Source organism: Otolemur garnettii, unplaced genomic scaffold (genome assembly GCF_000181295.1).
Source record: "Otolemur garnettii isolate 467f Iridium unplaced genomic scaffold, OtoGar3 scaffold00052, whole genome shotgun sequence".
Taxonomy (NCBI): Eukaryota; Metazoa; Chordata; class Mammalia; order Primates; family Galagidae; genus Otolemur; species Otolemur garnettii.
This window is the reverse complement of record NW_003852447.1, coordinates 1,449,003-1,468,078: the sequence shown is the minus strand read 5'-3', so window position 1 is coordinate 1,468,078 and position 19,076 is coordinate 1,449,003.

Sequence of the window (19,076 nt, the reverse complement as noted above, 5' to 3'; positions counted from 1 at the left end):
CCCGGCCCTCACTTTGTTTGCAAAGCAGTGTAATTGGTTTAAGCGTAGAAGCTAGGGAAAGAGGGAAACGGGGTGGAGGGGTGTTACCTCCTTTGGAAAAAGAAAAAAGAAAAATAGGCGGGGCCGGACCGACAGGCCGGGGCTCTGTTGGGGAACTGTGCGGCGGGAGAAGGCCGGGGGCGGTGGCATCGGAGCTGGGGCTTAGAGACCGTGCAGACTAAACGACCCCGGGCTCCTCCCCAGAAGCGCTTACCACCCGTGGAGCCCTGCTGTGGCCCAGTCCTGCACACCTCTAGCTCTTCTGCGCGCTCCCTGCCCCCTCCCTCCTGATTCCTGACCCAAAGTTCAACTCCGGAATACTGGAGAATACAGACTTTTCTTTTTTTTTTTTTTTTTTTTTCCTTTTCTTCCTGGGCTTCAGACCTTCAGACTAGAACAGGGAAAAAGCCCCACTTTTGCTTCGTCACTAGAAACCCGGTCATCTGAGTCAGCCTAGACAAGTGACGTTAGGCCGACCAGGGCTCCCGGCTAGCAGAGCGGAGGCGCTGCCACAAAACTTGTACCTGCGGCTAGGAGCAGGTGAGTCACAGCACCGTTTTATATCTTTATGACATAAGTTTTTTTTTTTTTTTTTCGCCTCGGTCCGCTCCACTCCCCTTGTCATCTGTAGAGATCGCAAAGAGGAAGAAACTGAGAGCAGATGTCTGTGTGATAGGGCAGGATCCAAGTCGGGCGTCCTACCTCTGCTGGGCTCCTCCTCCCGCCCCCCTTCAGCAGCCAAGGGGACTGGGCTGTAGGCGACCGTCTGGTTTCTGATAGGAAAGGTCAGGGGGAGGGGCATTTCCCTAACACACGCGTTAGCTAGGAAAGCAAAGGCCTGGCTGCGGAACGCATCTGGACTGCTGAAGAGGTGCCAGGCACAAGCTGGGGACCAGACCACATTGGTGCCAGATCGGGTCTCTGACCTGGAGAGGCCGGGCTGGAATCTCTGGGGTCTGCTTGGTTCTAATCGCTCCCGGATGCCAGTGGGAATTTCTCCCCTCACTCCCACGCAAGGCCTCTTGACTCTTAGGAGACCCTGGATAGCAGATTACCCACAAGTCCTGGGGGAAGAGACCAGCTGAAAGGCTGGGTAATAGGCAATGAGTGGGTGACAGGTTGGGAGATGGCGCATGTATTTCTGAGCATGTGTGACTGTTTCTGAGTGGATGTGACCATGTGTGTTTCTGAGTATCTGACCATGGACGTTGTACCGCCTGTAGAACCACTAGGCTTCCTTAAGAAGCAATAAAGTAAAATCTTCTTCGAGTCATGAAGAATCTGCAAAATATTCTTGTTTTGTAAAGTTTCTTAAATGTTATTAATCTCATTTAAGAAATGTGTTTTAACTTGTCTTCCAAACAGACCTTATTACACACCCCCTTTGTTCTTTTAAATCTCTCCTTGAAATCTGGCAAAAGAATCATGTTAAATCCGCGAACCAAACAAATCTCTTAAATCAGCAGGGAGCATAGAGGGTGAAGATGTGCAGTTAAGGAAATAAAAAAGATAAAAGTATTGAGTTGCAATTCTCTTTAAAAGCGGGGGGGCATCACATTGTAAGGAAAGGAATGAGAAGGAAATTAAATCCACCTGGAACTCAACAAAACAGGAATCCTCCCCAATACAGCCTTCTGTCCCATCAGTTTGTGTAAATGTATCTGCGAATGTGTGTCAGAAACTATTTCTTTTGTGCAGAGTTCCCATCAGCAGGACTTGAATTCCATTTGTAAAGTACACGGATGCTTAACTTTCTCGGCCTGACGGGGGAATTTAAGTGCCAGTGAGCTTCCTCCTTCCCTCCTGAGGTGACTGATTCTTCAACGTCCTCTTGGCTCTCCAAAAACATGGAGCAAGACTAGGATATTTTCTGTGGATAGTAACAATGTAGTAATAGCTTTTATGGCGTACAAGAAGCCAGTGCTTTTAGGGAAAAACGCTGTCCCCTTGAAGAGGGTCAATGAACATATCAAATATTCTGCTTTAAACATATTTCCCAAATCTATTAGGTCTCATCTTTTTTTTTTTAAGTTGACTTAAAAAAAAAAAAAGTTCATTGTTCATGGTGTGATGGCCAAAGCGAAATTTCTCTCAGGTCTGTTCAAAAACCCAAGACCGGTGGTGCAGATGGAAACTGCCACATTCATATCCTTGATCCAACTTGGGCGTTCCTGGGTCTGCAGCCCAGGGGATTCCCACGAACACAGCGCCTCCTGTCGTGGAGAAGGGGGAAGAGAATGTTGAATTCTTCCGCAGATGCCCCACGCAGCACCGCTAGGCGAAATCCGATTGATTGAACCCCGCAGGCGTCCCACAGCCAGGGATTTCGGTTCCTAGAGCCGCAAGTTTGGAAGAAGGAGAAATGGTAGTTCGACTGGCTCCGGACCACTCTGCATCTCAGTGACGGCATCCTAAGACACTTAACAAATTCAAGAGGTGAGGTTCTAGAGTACCCAGATGACAGTCATTTTCCCCAAGGCTTAAAAGCGAAATCAGCGGGGCCACGTCGGGTTTCTGACTTGGAAAATACGTACATGCATGCACACAAACATATGTAAACTAATGCTGCTGCCTCGGGGCTGCTGGCCTGTAGGCGGCCAGGCAACAACTTACTCGACTGCCATAGCCTGCTGGGTTTTCAGCCTTTTCCCACATACGGCCTTACACCATTGCAAAACTGCTTTGCAAAGATTGCGCTGACCGTTCAGGGGAACTAGACTGGTCTTCAGCTCCGGAGAGACAGGGTGGACTCCGGGCAGGGGAGCCACGGGGACAGCCACGTGGCCACTCCTGGGGCATCCCGGGCCAAACTCGCCGGGATGAAGACCAGTCTGCGGCAGCCTGGGGCGGCCCAGGTAGCAGGGAGGGCCGGTTTCCCCGGTGGAGGAGGCCGCGGCGGCCAGGACGGTAGGGTGCGCGATTACTCCAGGTGGCCGTGAGCGGAGGAAGCAGCTCCGCCCTTGCCGGAAGCTGCGCCCGCTACGCGCGTGGGGCCCGCGCAGCGCCGCGGTGGGAGGGGCGGCACGCGGTCCTGAGCCGAACGCGCTGCCTCGGCTTACCCTTCCCAGCATGACCCGGCCGAAGCACTTGCCTTGCATATTCGCTGGGCAGGGAGACTCAAATTATGACAGCGAAAGGCGAGGCCGCGGACCCGTGCCTCGGGCCCAGCCGGCTGCCTCTCGCGGCGACGAAGTCTCTCGCGTTTAGCTGGACCGCAGGGTGGGCCGAGAGGGGGGACTGGGGCGGCAGCTGTCCACTGGAGGCTCTTCCCTCTCTGGCTCTCCTAATACTGCCCCTTTCCCTGCCGCCCCTTCCCTCGACGGGGCTATTGTCAAGTCACGTCCACCAGGGGCCCAGCTCGGTGTGGGGTGGTCCCGAGTACGCCATCCCTCCCCGAGTCCCGAACCCCAGTCCTGGCCCTCTACTCGGATAAGGAGCTTAAGAGCCCTTCTGTGGGGGGCGAATTGGACGCATTGAAACTTAGACTTGTGGTCCTCGACGCGGTTCAAAGCCGACTGGCTCAGCTTAGGAGTGAGGAAGGCCTGCACGCTGGAAGCAGTGTTCACACTTGGGTGTGCCTGGCCTTCGTGATCAGAGGTGTGTCTCGGGCTGGGGCCGAGGCCTGGGCGCGGCTGGAGGGCGGCCCCACTCTTAACCTTCAGCAGCCGGCCCACAACCCTAGGAGGCCGGCGGCCAGGCCTGCGGGGCTGCCCCGCTGAGAGGGAAGAAGCAGGGGCTCCGACGGCATTGGAGCTTCTGTCCTACGCTACCTCTTTTCATTTTCTTTCCTCATACCTTCCTTCCTCGCCCCCTTACTTCCATCATTAAATCACTGAGGACTTAATTTACAACTCACAAGGCGTCTGACTGCAGTAGGTAGGAGTCCTCGGACCACCTGACCGGCAATTGCAGGCAGTTCTGTGCGGAGTCCTCTATTTTTCCCAGTCGCACCCCTGAGTGTGTGTGTGTGTGTAACCAACATAAATACATACCCAGGACTTTCACTTGTATTATTGAAGCGAACACAAACAGCCGCTGGCTGTTCTTCTTTTCCCCTACTGCTCCCTAAGTCACCGCCGGGTTTCGGAGCGGCCCGGGGCGCCGACCTGGCTCGCCCGCTGCCGGATGTCAGAGCCGGAGCTGCTCCCCACCCGGCCTCGCCCGCAGGCGACAAAACCGTCGGTCTGGCTGTGAGAGAGCTTCGCTTTGCCAAAACCAACTCACATTTTCATGTATTCAAATGAGAAAGGTTGGGGAGGGAGATTTACCCGCCTGGGCAATCAACAGCCTTGGAAGGAAGACGTGCCCCAAGGGTCCCCAGGGAGAACGGGAACCTCCCTCCCTGGAGACCCTGGGAGCTATGTGGCGCCCCGGCCCCAGCCTGGGTCCCCACGGCCGTCGTGCTTCTCCTGGCAGCTGTGTGCCCTGTGTTACCGAATGTTTATTCACACTGGTCAGCGCCAGCTGGAGAACGTGTTGGGTCCCAGCAGTCGTCCTCCTGGGGAGAGCGGGCTGCACTCCGTGATGCCTACGCTATCCTCTGGCTTTAATGCCTCTAGGGGTTGGAGGCCTAGGGGAGAGAATAGAAATATGCAACTTCACACAGAGGTCTGAGTTAGAAAAGAGGACCAGAGCGGTTGAGGTCCTACCGTTTTCAGTGATTGGGTGGGAAGCTTTGGGATCCTGGCATTTTCCCATTTGCTTCTTGGGAGGCTGGAAGCCTGGGTGAAGGTAGGTCAGGACCTCGACCCCTCTCCCGTGCAGATAGCTGAGCGAATGGGGAGCAGTGATTGAAGCTGAGGGGCTCAGAAAATTTAACGAATTTCATCTCTTGCCTTGAAGCTGGCAACTTAAACCCAAATCTTCCTTGAACGGACAAGGAGCATTTAACTTCTTGGTCAAATTCAACCAGACCCTCACTCAGATCCACCCGCACCCCTACCCCCCGCCCCCATACACACCCAGGAGCTTTCCCACAGTCCCAAAGTTGTCCCTGATGGTTTTAACTTTGGCTATTCAAATATGATTACCCTCAAATTTTCATAGTTCTACTTAGTGGATGCTTTAGTAACAGTCATATAAATCATATCCTACCCTTGGAAAGAAAATAAACTGTAAAAATGCATTCTATACGTAGTTTTTCATTGTATTTGCTTCCTGATTTTCCCCCTAATTTTGAAATTGTGCTTTCTACTAATAAAAAAAGACTAATTTACTGGCATGAGTAGAGGGAGGTTACACTCATTATTTAAAATTAAAATTGGATTGCAGGGCATTGTTGGGTGACTGCTTCTGGGACTCCCAGCAGCTATTCCAGAGCTAACATCAGAGGAAAGTTTTGTTTTAAAAATGATGCACTTGTTTGAAGTTTTTTTATTTTCTTTGTCTAACGGGGCCACAGAGCAAACGTAGTGCTTCCCTCACCTGGCAGTAAGTTTGCTTCCAAACAACCCTATGAAGAGGCCCCGTTGGCAGCATTTGCTTTTGCTGGGATATTAGTGAGATTTGCAGGAACTCTGGCCACTTTCTGAATGCTGTGGTTTTGGTTGCCTACCAGAACCATGGTTCCCAGTAAAGAAATGCAGCAGCCACCGTTGGGCATTACCTGTGGGGGCAAGTCCAGAGCAGCCTCCTGGGGTCCCTGGTGAGAACTTTGCAGACCTTCCCCAACTGAGCCCTGACTTCCTTAGGTCCACACTTGCTCTAGATTCCTGCCAGGTTATCACTCATGGACAGATTCCATTAGTTTATTTTTCATTTTTTCTTTCTCCCACTGGTCTAGTAGCTTCCTGAGGGCAGGAACTGCTCTTGTTCCCTCTGCTAGAGCAGAGCCTGGAGCATAGAAAACTTTCAATAAAGATTTGTTGAGCAGATCAATTAACTACCCCACTGTGATACTGGCAAGGACAGAGTCAGGCAGGGAAGGATTCTCCCATCTGGAAACAGTATCCCTGCGTCCAAAACCTTCAAGTGAGAGGCTCCAAGGGACATTTGAAAAACAAAAGTTTTGTGGAATGAATGGGCCAACAGACTGAGGAGTGAAGGACTGGGTGGGACAGATGCTTCTGTCTGGCATAAGGGACAGGGTCTCCAAGCCCTGGAACCCCTGGGCTTCCCAGACGGCTGGGCAGGCTCTTCCCCTGGCATCATTGCCTGATTTTAACCAAAATCTTCAGGTGACATGATCAAATCAGTAATGCTCCGGATTCCGGGTACCTGATCATGGGCAGAATAAGCGCTTTGCCCATGTAGGGCGGTCGTGTGACCGGTGGCAAGTATTTCACTTTTCCTTGCTGTGAAAAGTCAGCAGCCGCGCCTTTCAATAGCACATATTGAGTAAGTAAAGGTAACGAACTCTCATCAATTTTCCACCAAGAAACATGTTTCATTCGGAGCTGTCAAGGAAAACGTCCGTGTTTAAATAATATGTTTAATTGGCAAACAAATAAAGCCGAACCCACGGACTGGGAAGGAAAAACCTTGCAACAGAGCTAACAGGTTGTGCGCCGCTTAGACAGCGCTGCGCTCTGTGGTCCCGCCCTGGCGCTGGGGGGCGCCTGGTGCCTGGGTGACCGCGGGGGCTGGTGCCACAGATGCGATGTGTCCCGCCAAGCCTTGACTCTCCGTCTTTCGTATGCCAAGTGCTTTATTCTACACACCTTCCGTGCGCAATGTAATGATTTTCTTAAAGTATAACCAATCTCTCTCAGAAATTGCAGTGTTGTTGCAAAGTATTAACTGGAGATTCCTCATGTCAATTTTTCATTGTGAAGTTTACTTGCCATGAAAGCAGGCGTTGGGGGAGTGCTCGCAGGCGTTGAGGGGTGCTCGCGCAAGAGCACTCTGGACTGCTCCTGTTCTGGGCGGCTCTCCGGAAGCCACAGGGCTAAACGATCTGGCGCACCCCATTCCCTCAATCCCTCACCTGCTGGTGTGGGACTCAGCCCTGGCTTGGATGCGACCTGGGATCTGGCCACAACCCCTGCGCTTTCAAGTTCTTTTCCTGGGTCTGCTCTCCACCCCTGACCCTAGAAACCGTATCAGGGGAGAGGAGCTGGGAACTCGGGTCACGCCCAATCTGCCTTGGAGGCTCAGGCCTGGGATTTTAGCAGATTTGGTGCAGATTTGTTTTCTTTCTAACGCTTTCAGAGGTGCCTGTCGCGGGATGGGTCCCACTCTCCTCTCCCTACTGGCCACCTCCTGCCAAAATACCTTCCATTGTGAATCTCTGGTCTCCTCTGACCTCTTCATGACCCTCCCTCCACCTCCTCTAAGAGAAGTGGTTTCAATAAATAAAGCCCAGTTCTGGGGTTGAAGGTCAGTTTACACTAGAGCAGGAGCTTCGAAAACTCCTGCAGGTGCTGGAATGGGGGAATAAACCAGGTCACTGTCCCAAGAGGTGGGAGAGGGAGGATCTGTGTGTACTAGTGAAGAATTGAAGAAGCTTGATCCCAGTGCTGCCCACCTCGAATTTGCTGGGAAACCCAAGCGGATCTTTTCCAGGTGAGGAGCTCAGATGATGCCCAGGTCCTGTTAGTCCTCGTGGTGAAAACAAAGCCTGGTATGGCTGGCACTCCAGAATTGGACCTGACAGTCCTACCCAAGGGAATGAGGACCTGGGTGAACCTAGAAAGGCAGCTGCTGTGGTTGCGGTGGTGGGACTGGCTCCTGAAGTGGATGAGCCTGTTCACAGGAGAATAGGTCCTGCCAAGATTTCTCTTCTTTTTGCTGAATATCTAGTTTTATGGTCTATGTTTCATGGTAGATCTTGGGTGAAGGTTGCCTTTTTCACATCCTAGCATCTCAGCAGCCACAGGAGAGACAAGCCTGTCCTTCCAATTTCCAAGTGCAGACACAACCTCTCCAGGGAGCCAGCCGCTCAGTATTCTGAAGGGCTGGCAGTCCAGGCTGCTGGTGTCTGAGACTGCAAATCTCTTGAGCCAGGCCCCCTTAGACAGACCCCAACCAGGCATGTTCAATACAATCAACAAGGACAAGTGGAGTGTCTGAGTAAGAGCATGGGGTTTGGCATCAGTCCTGGATTCTAATCCAGATACTGCAAGAGACAATCCCGCTCTGAGCCTCATTTTTCTCAACTGTAAAATGGGCATATTAGTATTCACCTCATATTAGTAAAGTGCGGAGTAAGTACGTGGTAAGTGGTAGCAAAAATAGCCTCTGGAAGCCTGGCAGTGCTGCAGCTGGGGCCAGTGTGCCTCCATCTGTGTTTCCCTACTAGGTCTTTTGTGTGTGGTCACCAGCCTGGCTCCCTAACATCATAGTTTCTCCCAGCTACAGTAGGGCAGGAGAGAGCTCCTCTCCTGGAGGAGCTCTGGAGACTGAGCTGTCAGCAGGAGACTGAGCAGTCAGCAGGACCTAAGTCTGGGTGTCCACCTGGATTTTCCCTCCCATCTCCTAGAAGGGTGGGGCATCTTGGAAAAGCATCATTCTAATCACACAAAATTACATCAGGCCCTATGTAAAGGACCTTCTGGGGCAGGAAGCTTGAGCAAGAGAGGAGATGAGCGGTCAGGAACCTCACACACCCGCTAGGCTTTGCAGAACAGCCTAGGCCAGCAGGACAAACTGTCTTTCCTTCCACCCCCATCCCCATGATAGGAGGAGATTCTGTTCCAAGAGCCTGCCTGTGGCTCCCCTGGGCTCCTGAGATGGTCATCTGTGCCCAGTTCACCAGTTGGACCTAAAATTTTGAGTATCTCTGGCATGCCTCTCTCTGAGGCCAGGACAATGGGAACCTTAGGCAAACAGCTGTTGTGGCCTGGATCCAGGACACCCCTGGAGAAGATGGGAGTTGAGGAGGAAAGGAAGAAGAGGAAGCTGAGTCTGAGCTTCTGAAAGGCCACTCAGCCCTCAGCAGCTGAACTTGTGGAGAATTGAGAAGAGAAAGCAGGACCCTCGATTTCACCCAGACACGTCCTCCTCCCTCCTCTTCTCATGGACACTTAGAAGAACCATTCATGATACATTTGGAAAAGTATCAGTATTAGGATTTTCTAAAATCCCAAATTGTTATTATAGCAAGGAAGCTTTAGTTGCTGTCTTTGAAAATTATTTGATTAAAATTCCCTTAAAAACTTTCTTACCAAGAGTTCAAGTCTATCTAAAATGAAGGAAGCATGCGGGGCTTTGATGTATCCTTCAAACATTAAATACCTTCAGTATTACCTTGAATGCGCAAGGAAGCTTAGTGGGGTACTGAAGCATAACTGGGACAAACAAGATAGTGTGCAGAAATGCCAAATCACAGAAAGGTTTTTCCAGGTATAGATCCCTTGGCTAAAGTGAAGATTCAGTGGTTGATTAACCCCTCCTACTGAGGAAGTTTGGAAAGGCTGTGGATGTAGGGGCATCTCCTGAAAAAATTTCCCACCAATTTCAGACAGGGCTTGGATGGCTTAAGAAGGTTTTATGTACAGGCTCTAGTAAGTTTTTGAATTCTTCTTCACTCAGTAATCAAAATCCAGTTGGACAAAATAAAATATTTCCTTTACTGGAGAACAGAAACACATGTTCAAAGATTTTCCGTGGATTGGTATTGGGGGAGGTGAGTAAAGGGGAAGTGGGCTGGTACACAGAAGTCTTAGGCAGTGATCTCTGGCTAAATGCAGCTTCTGTTTTTACAGCTTACTTGGGAGAGCTGTTAGTTTTTCTAAGCATAAACCAGGTATTGGCTCTCTAAGCTCAATATTTAGGCTACAAAGCACATACAACAACAGTCTTACATACCTACCTTTAGAAAAGGACCTCAAATTCAGCAAAGTCTCTAGTGCATTACTGTACTTGGAGAACACCTTAGTCAAGGCCTTTGGAGGTATAAAGTGTAACTGGAGTGCTAAACGCTGGTCACTACCGTCAAGAAAAATAAATCTTTATTGTCAGCCAGGTACATCTGCTTTGGACCAGGCCTATTAGTGTTATTTGTAGCTTTTCTTCTCAAATGCGTACTTTTGCTCACAGGGTTTTCTTTCTGCTCAGTGCTTGCAATTTTATTTTATTTTATTTTTGGGTCTTGCCTTAAGAACCCTGAGTTCAAGCCTCAGTGCCTGACTTCTGAGGCTCTCCACGGAGAGTGGCAGTTTGCTTCCCAAGGATCCATTTCCAACTCCAAAGCTTAGGTGTTAGAACCCCGTCAGAATTTAGGATCTAGAGGGAAGTCAGCATATGTTAATTAGGTCACTTTGAGGAAGGTGAGGGTGAGTGGGGTGCATGGAGGAGGCTGAATGTAACCCAGGCCAGGAAGACAGCAAGGTAAGCTGTCTCTAGACTTCGCTTTCTGTGGATCAGTGGCAGTAAGGCAGCTTTTGGTAGGGGACTCTGTTGGTTATGTTCTGTTATGCTCCTTTCTCTGCCCTAGGAGGCTGACCTCTGGGCCACAGTAGGTCTTCCTTGCCTTTGGCTTTGGCCAAGGAGGGACAATGATACAGGAATAAAGTGCTAAAGGCTGAGCGGGAGGAGCCCTAATTCCTCCTGCTTCTCCCTGCTTTACTTCCTCTCTGTGTCCCTATCAGGCAGCCGCTGCTCTTCCAGAGCTCTCACCAGCCTCTGCAATACCTCCTTCCCTCCTGGCCTTTTCAGAAAAAAAGGTTGGTAATGCCTTTCAGGTACTGCTAGACCTTGGGGTGACTCTATCTCTTGTTGGTTCCCTTTAATCTCACTTTAATTCTTCCCCTCCTTCCTCCCCTTCTTCTTCTCTTCCCTGCCTCCCCCCCCCCCCCGCCCCACCACCAAAAAAAAAACCCTCTTTTGAGCATGTCATCTGTTTCCTCTGGGGATCTGACTGATGAGGAGAGAAATGAGGATCCAAGGACGTGAAGTATGATGTCTTCAATTATTTCCAGTGTCATCCTTATGCTGTAACTCATCCAAAGTTGCCCCCCTGCCCCTTCCCCATCACCATCTTGAGGTGCAGCTGTGGAGGCCCAGGGTTTCTGTGGTGGCTGGTTTCTGCAGACAAGGCTGTCTCTGGGTCTAGTGGGAAAACAGACTCTGAGTTTATTTGCTTCACTGTAATTTGCCAATTTGCATTCAATATGACTTTGAAAGTAATTGATAAGTATGTCAATAATTTCCAAGTCTTTTGGACCTTTAATGAACTGACCTTTCCTGTAAATCAAGGACTAAGAGTTTCACTAGTGGAAAGTTGTGTTAACAGACTCAGACACTGAACTAAGTCAAGTGACCGAGGGGCTCATGGGAAATGTTCATGTGTGTTCCCCAAGGGTTCAGCATCTTTAGCTCCCTCATCTCTAGAACGCCAAGTCTAGAGCTCAGTTCTCTTCAGGCCTGTGACCTGGCAACAACTCAGTCTTGACTAATGCTAAATCAGCGCCGTTGCTTAGGTGTGACCATCAATGAGAATTCTGTGTGTCAGGCACTGTGCTAGATGGGCGGGACATTACATTTAATACACGATTCTGCCTTCTAATGAGTAAAACAATATTTCAGTATCATTATTTAAAAATTTTGCCTACCTTAGGAAACCAGAGGAACAGTTTATAAAAAGGTATGCAAAATTTTTAAATAATTTTGTAGGAACAGTTTATAAAATGACAATCCCAGGTCAAAAGACATGCAAAGATTTAAGACATTTAGCTACCTGCCATCTATTAGGACGCCATCAGAAATCTAGGAGTGATGCTGTTACCTCATTCCCAAGCTCAAATTCTATTACTAACTTCATAATTTGATTGGTGAAAATTATATACCATTGTTTTAATTTATATTTCTGAGCTTGGTGAAGTTGAATATCCTTATATTTCTATTGGCTGTGTATTTCTTCATTTGGGAACTGCTTTTGGCTAATTGAAAAATGTGTGTGTTATTTCTCATCTACAAAATATTGATCCCATGTCTACTGTACATGTACAGTTTTCAACAGGTTTTCATCTGCATTATAATTTTATTTTCAATGCATAAATATTTTTAAAAATCAATATTTTAATTTATAGTTCTTGCCTTTTATGGTTTAATGCTTACAAGTGTTAACTACACAAAATCAACATCTTTCATCCAGTTGAAATTTATTTTGTTGTGCAATAGGGAGATGTAGCTTTGTTTATTTTTCCAAATATTTAAACCTTGGGGCAGGCCCTCCTTGTGAGGAGCCTTGAATTCTCCTTGAATCGGGGAACTGTTTGGGTTTTGTTCTATGGTAATACTTTGAGTGGAAGCTGGGGAGTCACATCGGGTCTGCTTTCATCTGCAGCATAGTGAGCTACAGGGGGTTTCAAAACTAGATTTTAAGAGGACTGGTAGATCATTATTGGAATGAAACAAAAACTGCATGAAATCACAGCATTTAAATGACTGCTTGAGTAATTTTATGCTGTACTTCTAATTACCCTCTCTTTAAGATGGTATCAAAAGCATTACCATTTTCACATAAAAGTATTACAATATCAACAATACATTTAAAATACCTCTAGATTAGTAATCAACTTCTCTTTTTCCTCCTTCATCCCTCCCTCTCCTTTTCTTTATTTTTGATGAAATTAGACACAGAACAGAAGTTCCTAGCACAAGATTACTAGCTACAGAACCTCAGGTGAATTCCTGAATTTCTTTGAACATCAGTGCTTTCTCTGTAAAATGAAAATAAAAATGGATTGTATTATCCTATGAAATGGTTGCCTGAATACTTAGTTACTATTTCTTGATTGTACAAAATGTTAATGAACAATATTTATTTACCATTTAAGTTGTTTTCTAACCACATAATAGACATATTTTAAGGTTATGTTAATTAAAAAACTTTTTTTTAGCTCGAGAACATGGCCTATATGTTATTTTGAGCAGCATCCAGGAGGTACCATGAGCAGTTCGTCATTTCACAAGCACTTTGGCTGTTGGCTTATTAATTTCATTAGCATAGAAAAGCAATTTACTCCTGGACTTAAGGAGTAACTCTCATACTTTATAGTGTTCTGAGGGAATTGGGATGTGATGTGACTGCAGTGAAATCTCGGGGATGGAAGGTCCTCTTCTGAAGAATGCTTCTCATCTTAGAGCATTCAAGCAACCATTTTTGAACACATTATGAAAGGTAGTAAAGTAGCAAACCTTTGAGGTAAGATTATTCTCTCCATTTTACAAGAAACCCTGAGAGGGGAAGCAACTTGGTCAAGTGGCAAAGATGTGGTAGCCTGGCTTTGTCTGTTTCTACAGGAGGAGTTTCCCTCTTGAAGGCCCAAGAGGGCCTCAAGTGCATCAGTCTCCACAGTTGGGCTGTTCAGAGGCTCAGCAGTAGGGAATTCTTTTATTTTGAACCTCTGGGAAACACATTTGCTTCCAACATGCAGAGTCTCAAGGAGGAACTCCAGCAGGTTGTATCTGCCATTTTCCTGACCTCAAGTTTTAGTTACCTGAGTATTTGGAGGGGTTGGTAGAGAGTAGAGGGATATAAAATAATGTGTGCTTTGCTCAGTACCTGCCTGAGCAAAGCACTTCCATCTGCACTATTTCATCTAATTGGTTTTTCTTTTTATTTTTGCCCTTCAGAAAAAAAGGTGAATTTTTACATAGGAACATGAACAGAACAAAGTTTTCCCTTTGCTACAAGGAGAAGTATGATACCTATCACTAGGTACCCTGAGACCACCCTGGCATTACCTATCCTATCTCCTCAATATCACCTTCCCCTCTGCCATGATAACTACTATTTGCACTTTTATTATTCTCATATTCTTGTATTTATTTGTAATATACCAGCTGTGCACACCTCCATAGGCACAATAGGTTTTGAACTTTATCTGATGGAATCTTGCAGCAAGTATCCCTTCTGGCTTCTTTGTACAACATGACATTGGTGAGAGACTCATCTGTGTTGTCCCCCAAAGCTGAAGTTTGTTCATTTCCTCGATGTGTAGTATCACATTGTATGAATATATCACAATGAATTTATGAATCTTACTCTTGATAGAGATTTGGGTTGTTTTCAACTGTTAGCCATTGTGACTGAAACTACTACCAATACATGCGTGTTTCTTGGGGCGTGTTTCTGTTGGGAGTGACACTGCTGGATCATAGAACTGTGTATATTCTACTTTAATAGACTATGCCAATTATTGCTTATCTTGGACCACATCTGAAGTTCTCAATATGGCTGAATCAGAGATTTTAATATGAACTTCCCAGAAGTCTGAATGTCATGCCTTTGAGCCTCTAGGAAACCGTGTTGTCAATATGCTCTTTACAAGTGACACTCAAAGTGGACAGCATGCATGTGTGTTGTTTAACAACATACAAATCAAAATCCCCAAAGATTTTAAGTCTCAGTGGCCAGCATGAATCATTTACAGGTGGACAGGTGGACAGAGCAAGTGTGCTGAGCAGGCGGTGGTTAAGAGACCAACCAGGAGGCTTTTTGGCATAGCGGGTTCACCATGGCAGGAGTGAGACCAGGATTTGGGAGACGCTCTGGGGCCCGGGGCTGCGGGCGGGGCCGGGGCCGAGGGGCGCGCGGCCGGTTGCTGGGCGACGGAGCGCGTCCTTTCCTTCTGTGGAGCTACGAGCCCACCCGGCCCCTGGGGCACCGGAAAGGCCAGTCGGTTACCTGCCCGGCGGCGGCCGCAGGGCTGATCTCTCCCAGCCCCCTGCATAGGAGCAGAGGCCTCCCCAGTGCGGGGTGAGAGGGGGACCCAGACCCGGGCGGGAGTGACTGGGTCTGGGCGCTGCGGGGTGGGAAAGGCTGAGATGTTTGGACAGGGCAACTGTCCTCTCAGTTCTTTCTCCCTCTGTAATCTGCTCTGGCCGGTTCCCCTGGATGGAGAAGGGGTTGGGGCTGGACTTAAGGGTTGCCTTTTGTGGAAAGATGAGTGCGGGTTGAAGAGGAGCGCCCAGGAGTAAAAACTTGGGGGAAGGGACAGGTTGACAGATTGCGCTGGACCTGCCTGTGGGGAAAGGAGAAAAGGGGGGTTACGAAGGCAGAAGGGGGTGTGTGTGGAGTCAGAGGGGCTATGCGCAGGGTGACAGATCACAGTGGAGTAATTTAATTTCCATCTCCCTAGCAGGTCGTTTGGGCAAACTTTAACCACCGTTAGGTGACCGCTCCCGGTAGGATCTATGTGTCTAATTTCAAAACAGAGACGTTTCTGGAGTTTGGCTTTGATTCTTTGGTGGGCAGGGAGACACTGTGGGCTTAATGAAAAGAAGGCTGTTTGACTATTGAGGGCCTTAGACCCTAAAGGAAACTTTTGCAGACTACACTTGCAGGAGCTTAAAGGAGGTCAGTAGTTTATTTTTTTTAAATATGCAAATCTAAAAGTTTAACAAGTTGCTTTTTTTCTATTGGCAACTTTATAGAGGTATAATTTACGTTCAGTAAACTGCACAAATGTTCAGTTTATACAACGCACAAGTGTGCAATGTGGCGAGTTTTGACAGAGGTAGACACCTTTGAAATAATTACTGCAGTCACGGTAAGGGAACCTTTTCTGTTCCTCTGTCCCCTTTGCTGTCCGCCCCTGCTCTCACCTCCCTCGCCCCCATAAACCACTACTCTGCTTCGTGGCTTTACAAACAGGTTGCCTTTTTCTAGAATTTTCTTTAAAAGGAAGCTTACCATATGTGCTTTTTTGTGTCTAACTTTCTTTGTTCAGCATAATGTCAGAACCTTTGCCTTGATTACTGTAGATTACTGTTAATAAGTTTTAAAATTGGGTAGTTTAAGTCCTTTAGCTTTGTTTTTCTTTTTTAAAAAATCACTTTTGTCATTTTAAGTCATTTGAATTTCTGTATACACTTTAGAATCAGCTTGTAATTTCTTTTTCTTTTCTTTCTTTTTCTTTTTTTCTTTTATTTATTTATTTATTTAGAGACAGAGCCTCAAGCTGTCACCCTGGGCAAAGTGCTGTGGCATCACAGCTCACAGCAATATGCAACTCTTGGGCTTAAGCGATTCTCTTGCCTCAGCCTCCCAAGTAGCTGGGACTACAAGCACCAGCCACAACCTCTGGCTATTTTTTTGTTGTAGTTGTCATTGTTGTTTGGCAGACCCAGGCTGGATTCGAACCCACTAACTCTGGTATATGTGGCTGGTGCCTTAGCCGCTTGAACTACAGGGGCAGAGCCTTAGTTTATAATTTCTATGAAAAAGCCTTTTGGAATTTTGATTGGGATTGCTTTGAATCTATAGATCTACTTAGAATTATAGTTTTTTAACACTATTGCCTCTTCCAGTTCTTGGACCTGGCATGTCTCCATTTATGTAGGTCATTAATTTCTGTAGCTAATGTTTTGTAATTTTCATTGTAAAGATTTTGGACATCTTTTGTTAAGATTAACTTCTAAGCACTTTATGTTTTGGGAAGGGCATTAGTGAAAAAAAATTTTCCAATTGTTTCATGCTAGAATAAAAATTTATTTTTTTACATTAATCTTGTATTGTGCAACTGATACATTTGTTCATAGTTGTTTGGTAGATTCCTGAGGATTTTTAACCTAAAAATAATATCATCTGGAAATATGGATACTTTTACATTTTCCTCTTCCATCTTTATTCCTTTTATTTCATTTTCTTGCCAGATTGCTATGGCTAAGGCCTCCAGTATATTAGTATACTGTATTATAGCCATAGTAAGAGCAAGGCATTTTGCCTTATTTCCAATTTTAGGGGAAATCATAAATACGTAGTTGCTATGACTTTTTTGTGGATTCTCTTAGTCATATTGAGGATGGTCCCTGTGATTCATTTTACACAGAGTTTTGTATTTATTTTTATCCTAAATGGTTGTTGAATGATGTCAAATGTCTTTCCCCTGCCTAGTAAAATTATCGCATATTTTTCTCCTGTTCTCTGTTCATCATGTGGATTATACTGATTTTCAAATAAATGTAATTAAGTCAATAGAGTTAAATCAATTTTTCAACCTTGAGATAAACTCTTATTTGGTCAGACTGTAGTATCCTTTTTAAAATACATATTTTTGGATTGGTTTTGGTAATATTTTGTTAAAGATTTTTGCATGTGTTATCATGAGGGATACTGGCAGGTAATTTTCTTTCTTCTTCTCTTCTTTTTTTTTTAAGCTGCCTCTGTCAGATTTGGTATTAGAGTTAGCAGATGTCATAAAATGAGTGTTCCATCCCCTCTATTTTCTGAATAAGAAATTTTTTTTTCTTGAATAGTTGAAAGAACATTTTGGGCCTGGAAATTTCCTTGTGGTAAGGTTTTTTTTGATAACAAATGCATTTTTTAAAAAATATAGGGCTATTCAGATTTTGTTTCTTTTGTTAATTTTGGTAAGTTGTAATTTTCAGATTTGCCCATTTCATCTAATTGTTAGGCTTATTTGCATAGAGTTTATTATATCCTCTTATTATACTTTCATGTCTTTAGGATCTATAGTGAAAGTCCCTCTTTCAATCCTGATAGGGTGGTTTTTGTTCTCTATTGCTTTTAAATCTAGCTAGGGAATTTTAAAATTTCATTGATTTTTTTTTTAAGTACCTGCTCTTGGCTTTCTTAACTTTCTCAATTATTTTTCTGTTTTCATCTTTCTATTTATTATTTCCATCTTTCTGTTTACTTTGGGTATACCTTGGTCTTCTTTTACTAGATTCTTAAGGTAGAACCTTAGGTTATTGATTTTTGACCTTTCTCCTTTTTGATGTAAGCTATAAGTTTCTTTCTAATCACTGCTTTAGCTGCACCCCGTACATTCTGATATGCTGTATTTTCATTATTATAAAATATTTTCTAAGGATTAGGTGTGCTAGCTCACACCTGTAATCCTAGCACTCTGGGAGGCTGAAGCAGGTAGATTGCCTGAGCTTAGGGGTTTGAGCCCAGCGAGACCCAATCTTTCAAATTAACTGGGCTCTGTGGTAGGTACCTGTACTCCCAGCTACTTGGGAGGCTGAGGCAAGAAGATCACTTGAGCCCAGGAGTGAGGTTGCTGTGAGCTATGATGCCACAGCACTCTACCAAGGGTGACAAAGAAAGACTCTGTCTCAAAAAAATTTTTTTCCCCTTAAGATGTAATTAATATCGTTTGTTTTCTACTTTATTATCTATTGACTTTTTAGTTATACTTCTTTGTATTACATTAGAAATCAAAATTACAATATATATGCTTAATGCTTCATGGTCTATTTAGAGTTAATATTGAACTAGTTGCATAAAATGCAGAAACTATACAACCACATAGTTCCTTTACCTACCCTTATCATGGTTTTTTTTTTGGTTGTTGTTGTCATGTGCATTGCATCTACTTACACAGACATCTCCCAAGACAGTATTATAATTTTTCATACAATCTTTAAAAACCAAAGAAAAAATGGCCTCTCGCACTTATCCAGATATTTGCCATTTTTGATCTTCTTCATTTGTTTTTGAAGATTCATATTTCCCTCTGGCATAATTTCTCATCAGCCTGAAAAACTTTCTTTAGTATTTCTTGTAGTTCCAACTGGCTGGTGAGTAATTCTCTTAGTTTTCTTTTATTTGAATGTGTCTTCATTTTGCCTATGTTTCAAAAAAGAATATACATACTAGATACAGAATTCTGGGTGGACAGGTTTTGCTTTTAAAGTTTGAATTTTTATTTTTTACATTAGAACATTGCTGTGGTATAAATCGTGTTTCCCTATCTTTTGTTCTCAGTGGTGCCTTGTGAGAAGTTGATGTCCTTTGAATTGTTGTTTCCCTGTAAATAGTTCTCTCTGTTTGCTTTTGAGTTTTACCTTTGTCATTGGCTTTCAATACCTTCCATGTGATTTTCTTTAAAGATATTCTGCTTGGGGTTTGCTAAACTTCTTGAATCTCTAAATTTATGTCTTTGTCCAACTTTGGGATGTTCTCAGACATTATTTCTTCAAATGTTTTTTCCTGCTTTATTCTCACTTCTCTTTGTGGATACCAATTACTTGTATGTTGGAGCTTTTTGATATTGTCTTACTAGGGCTCTAAGGCCTTTTTTCTCTCTTCTTATATTAGATAATTTCTATTGATTTATCTTTCAGCTTACTTTTTTGTGATATCTCCATTTTGCTAATCAAATGTTTGTAGAAAATATTGT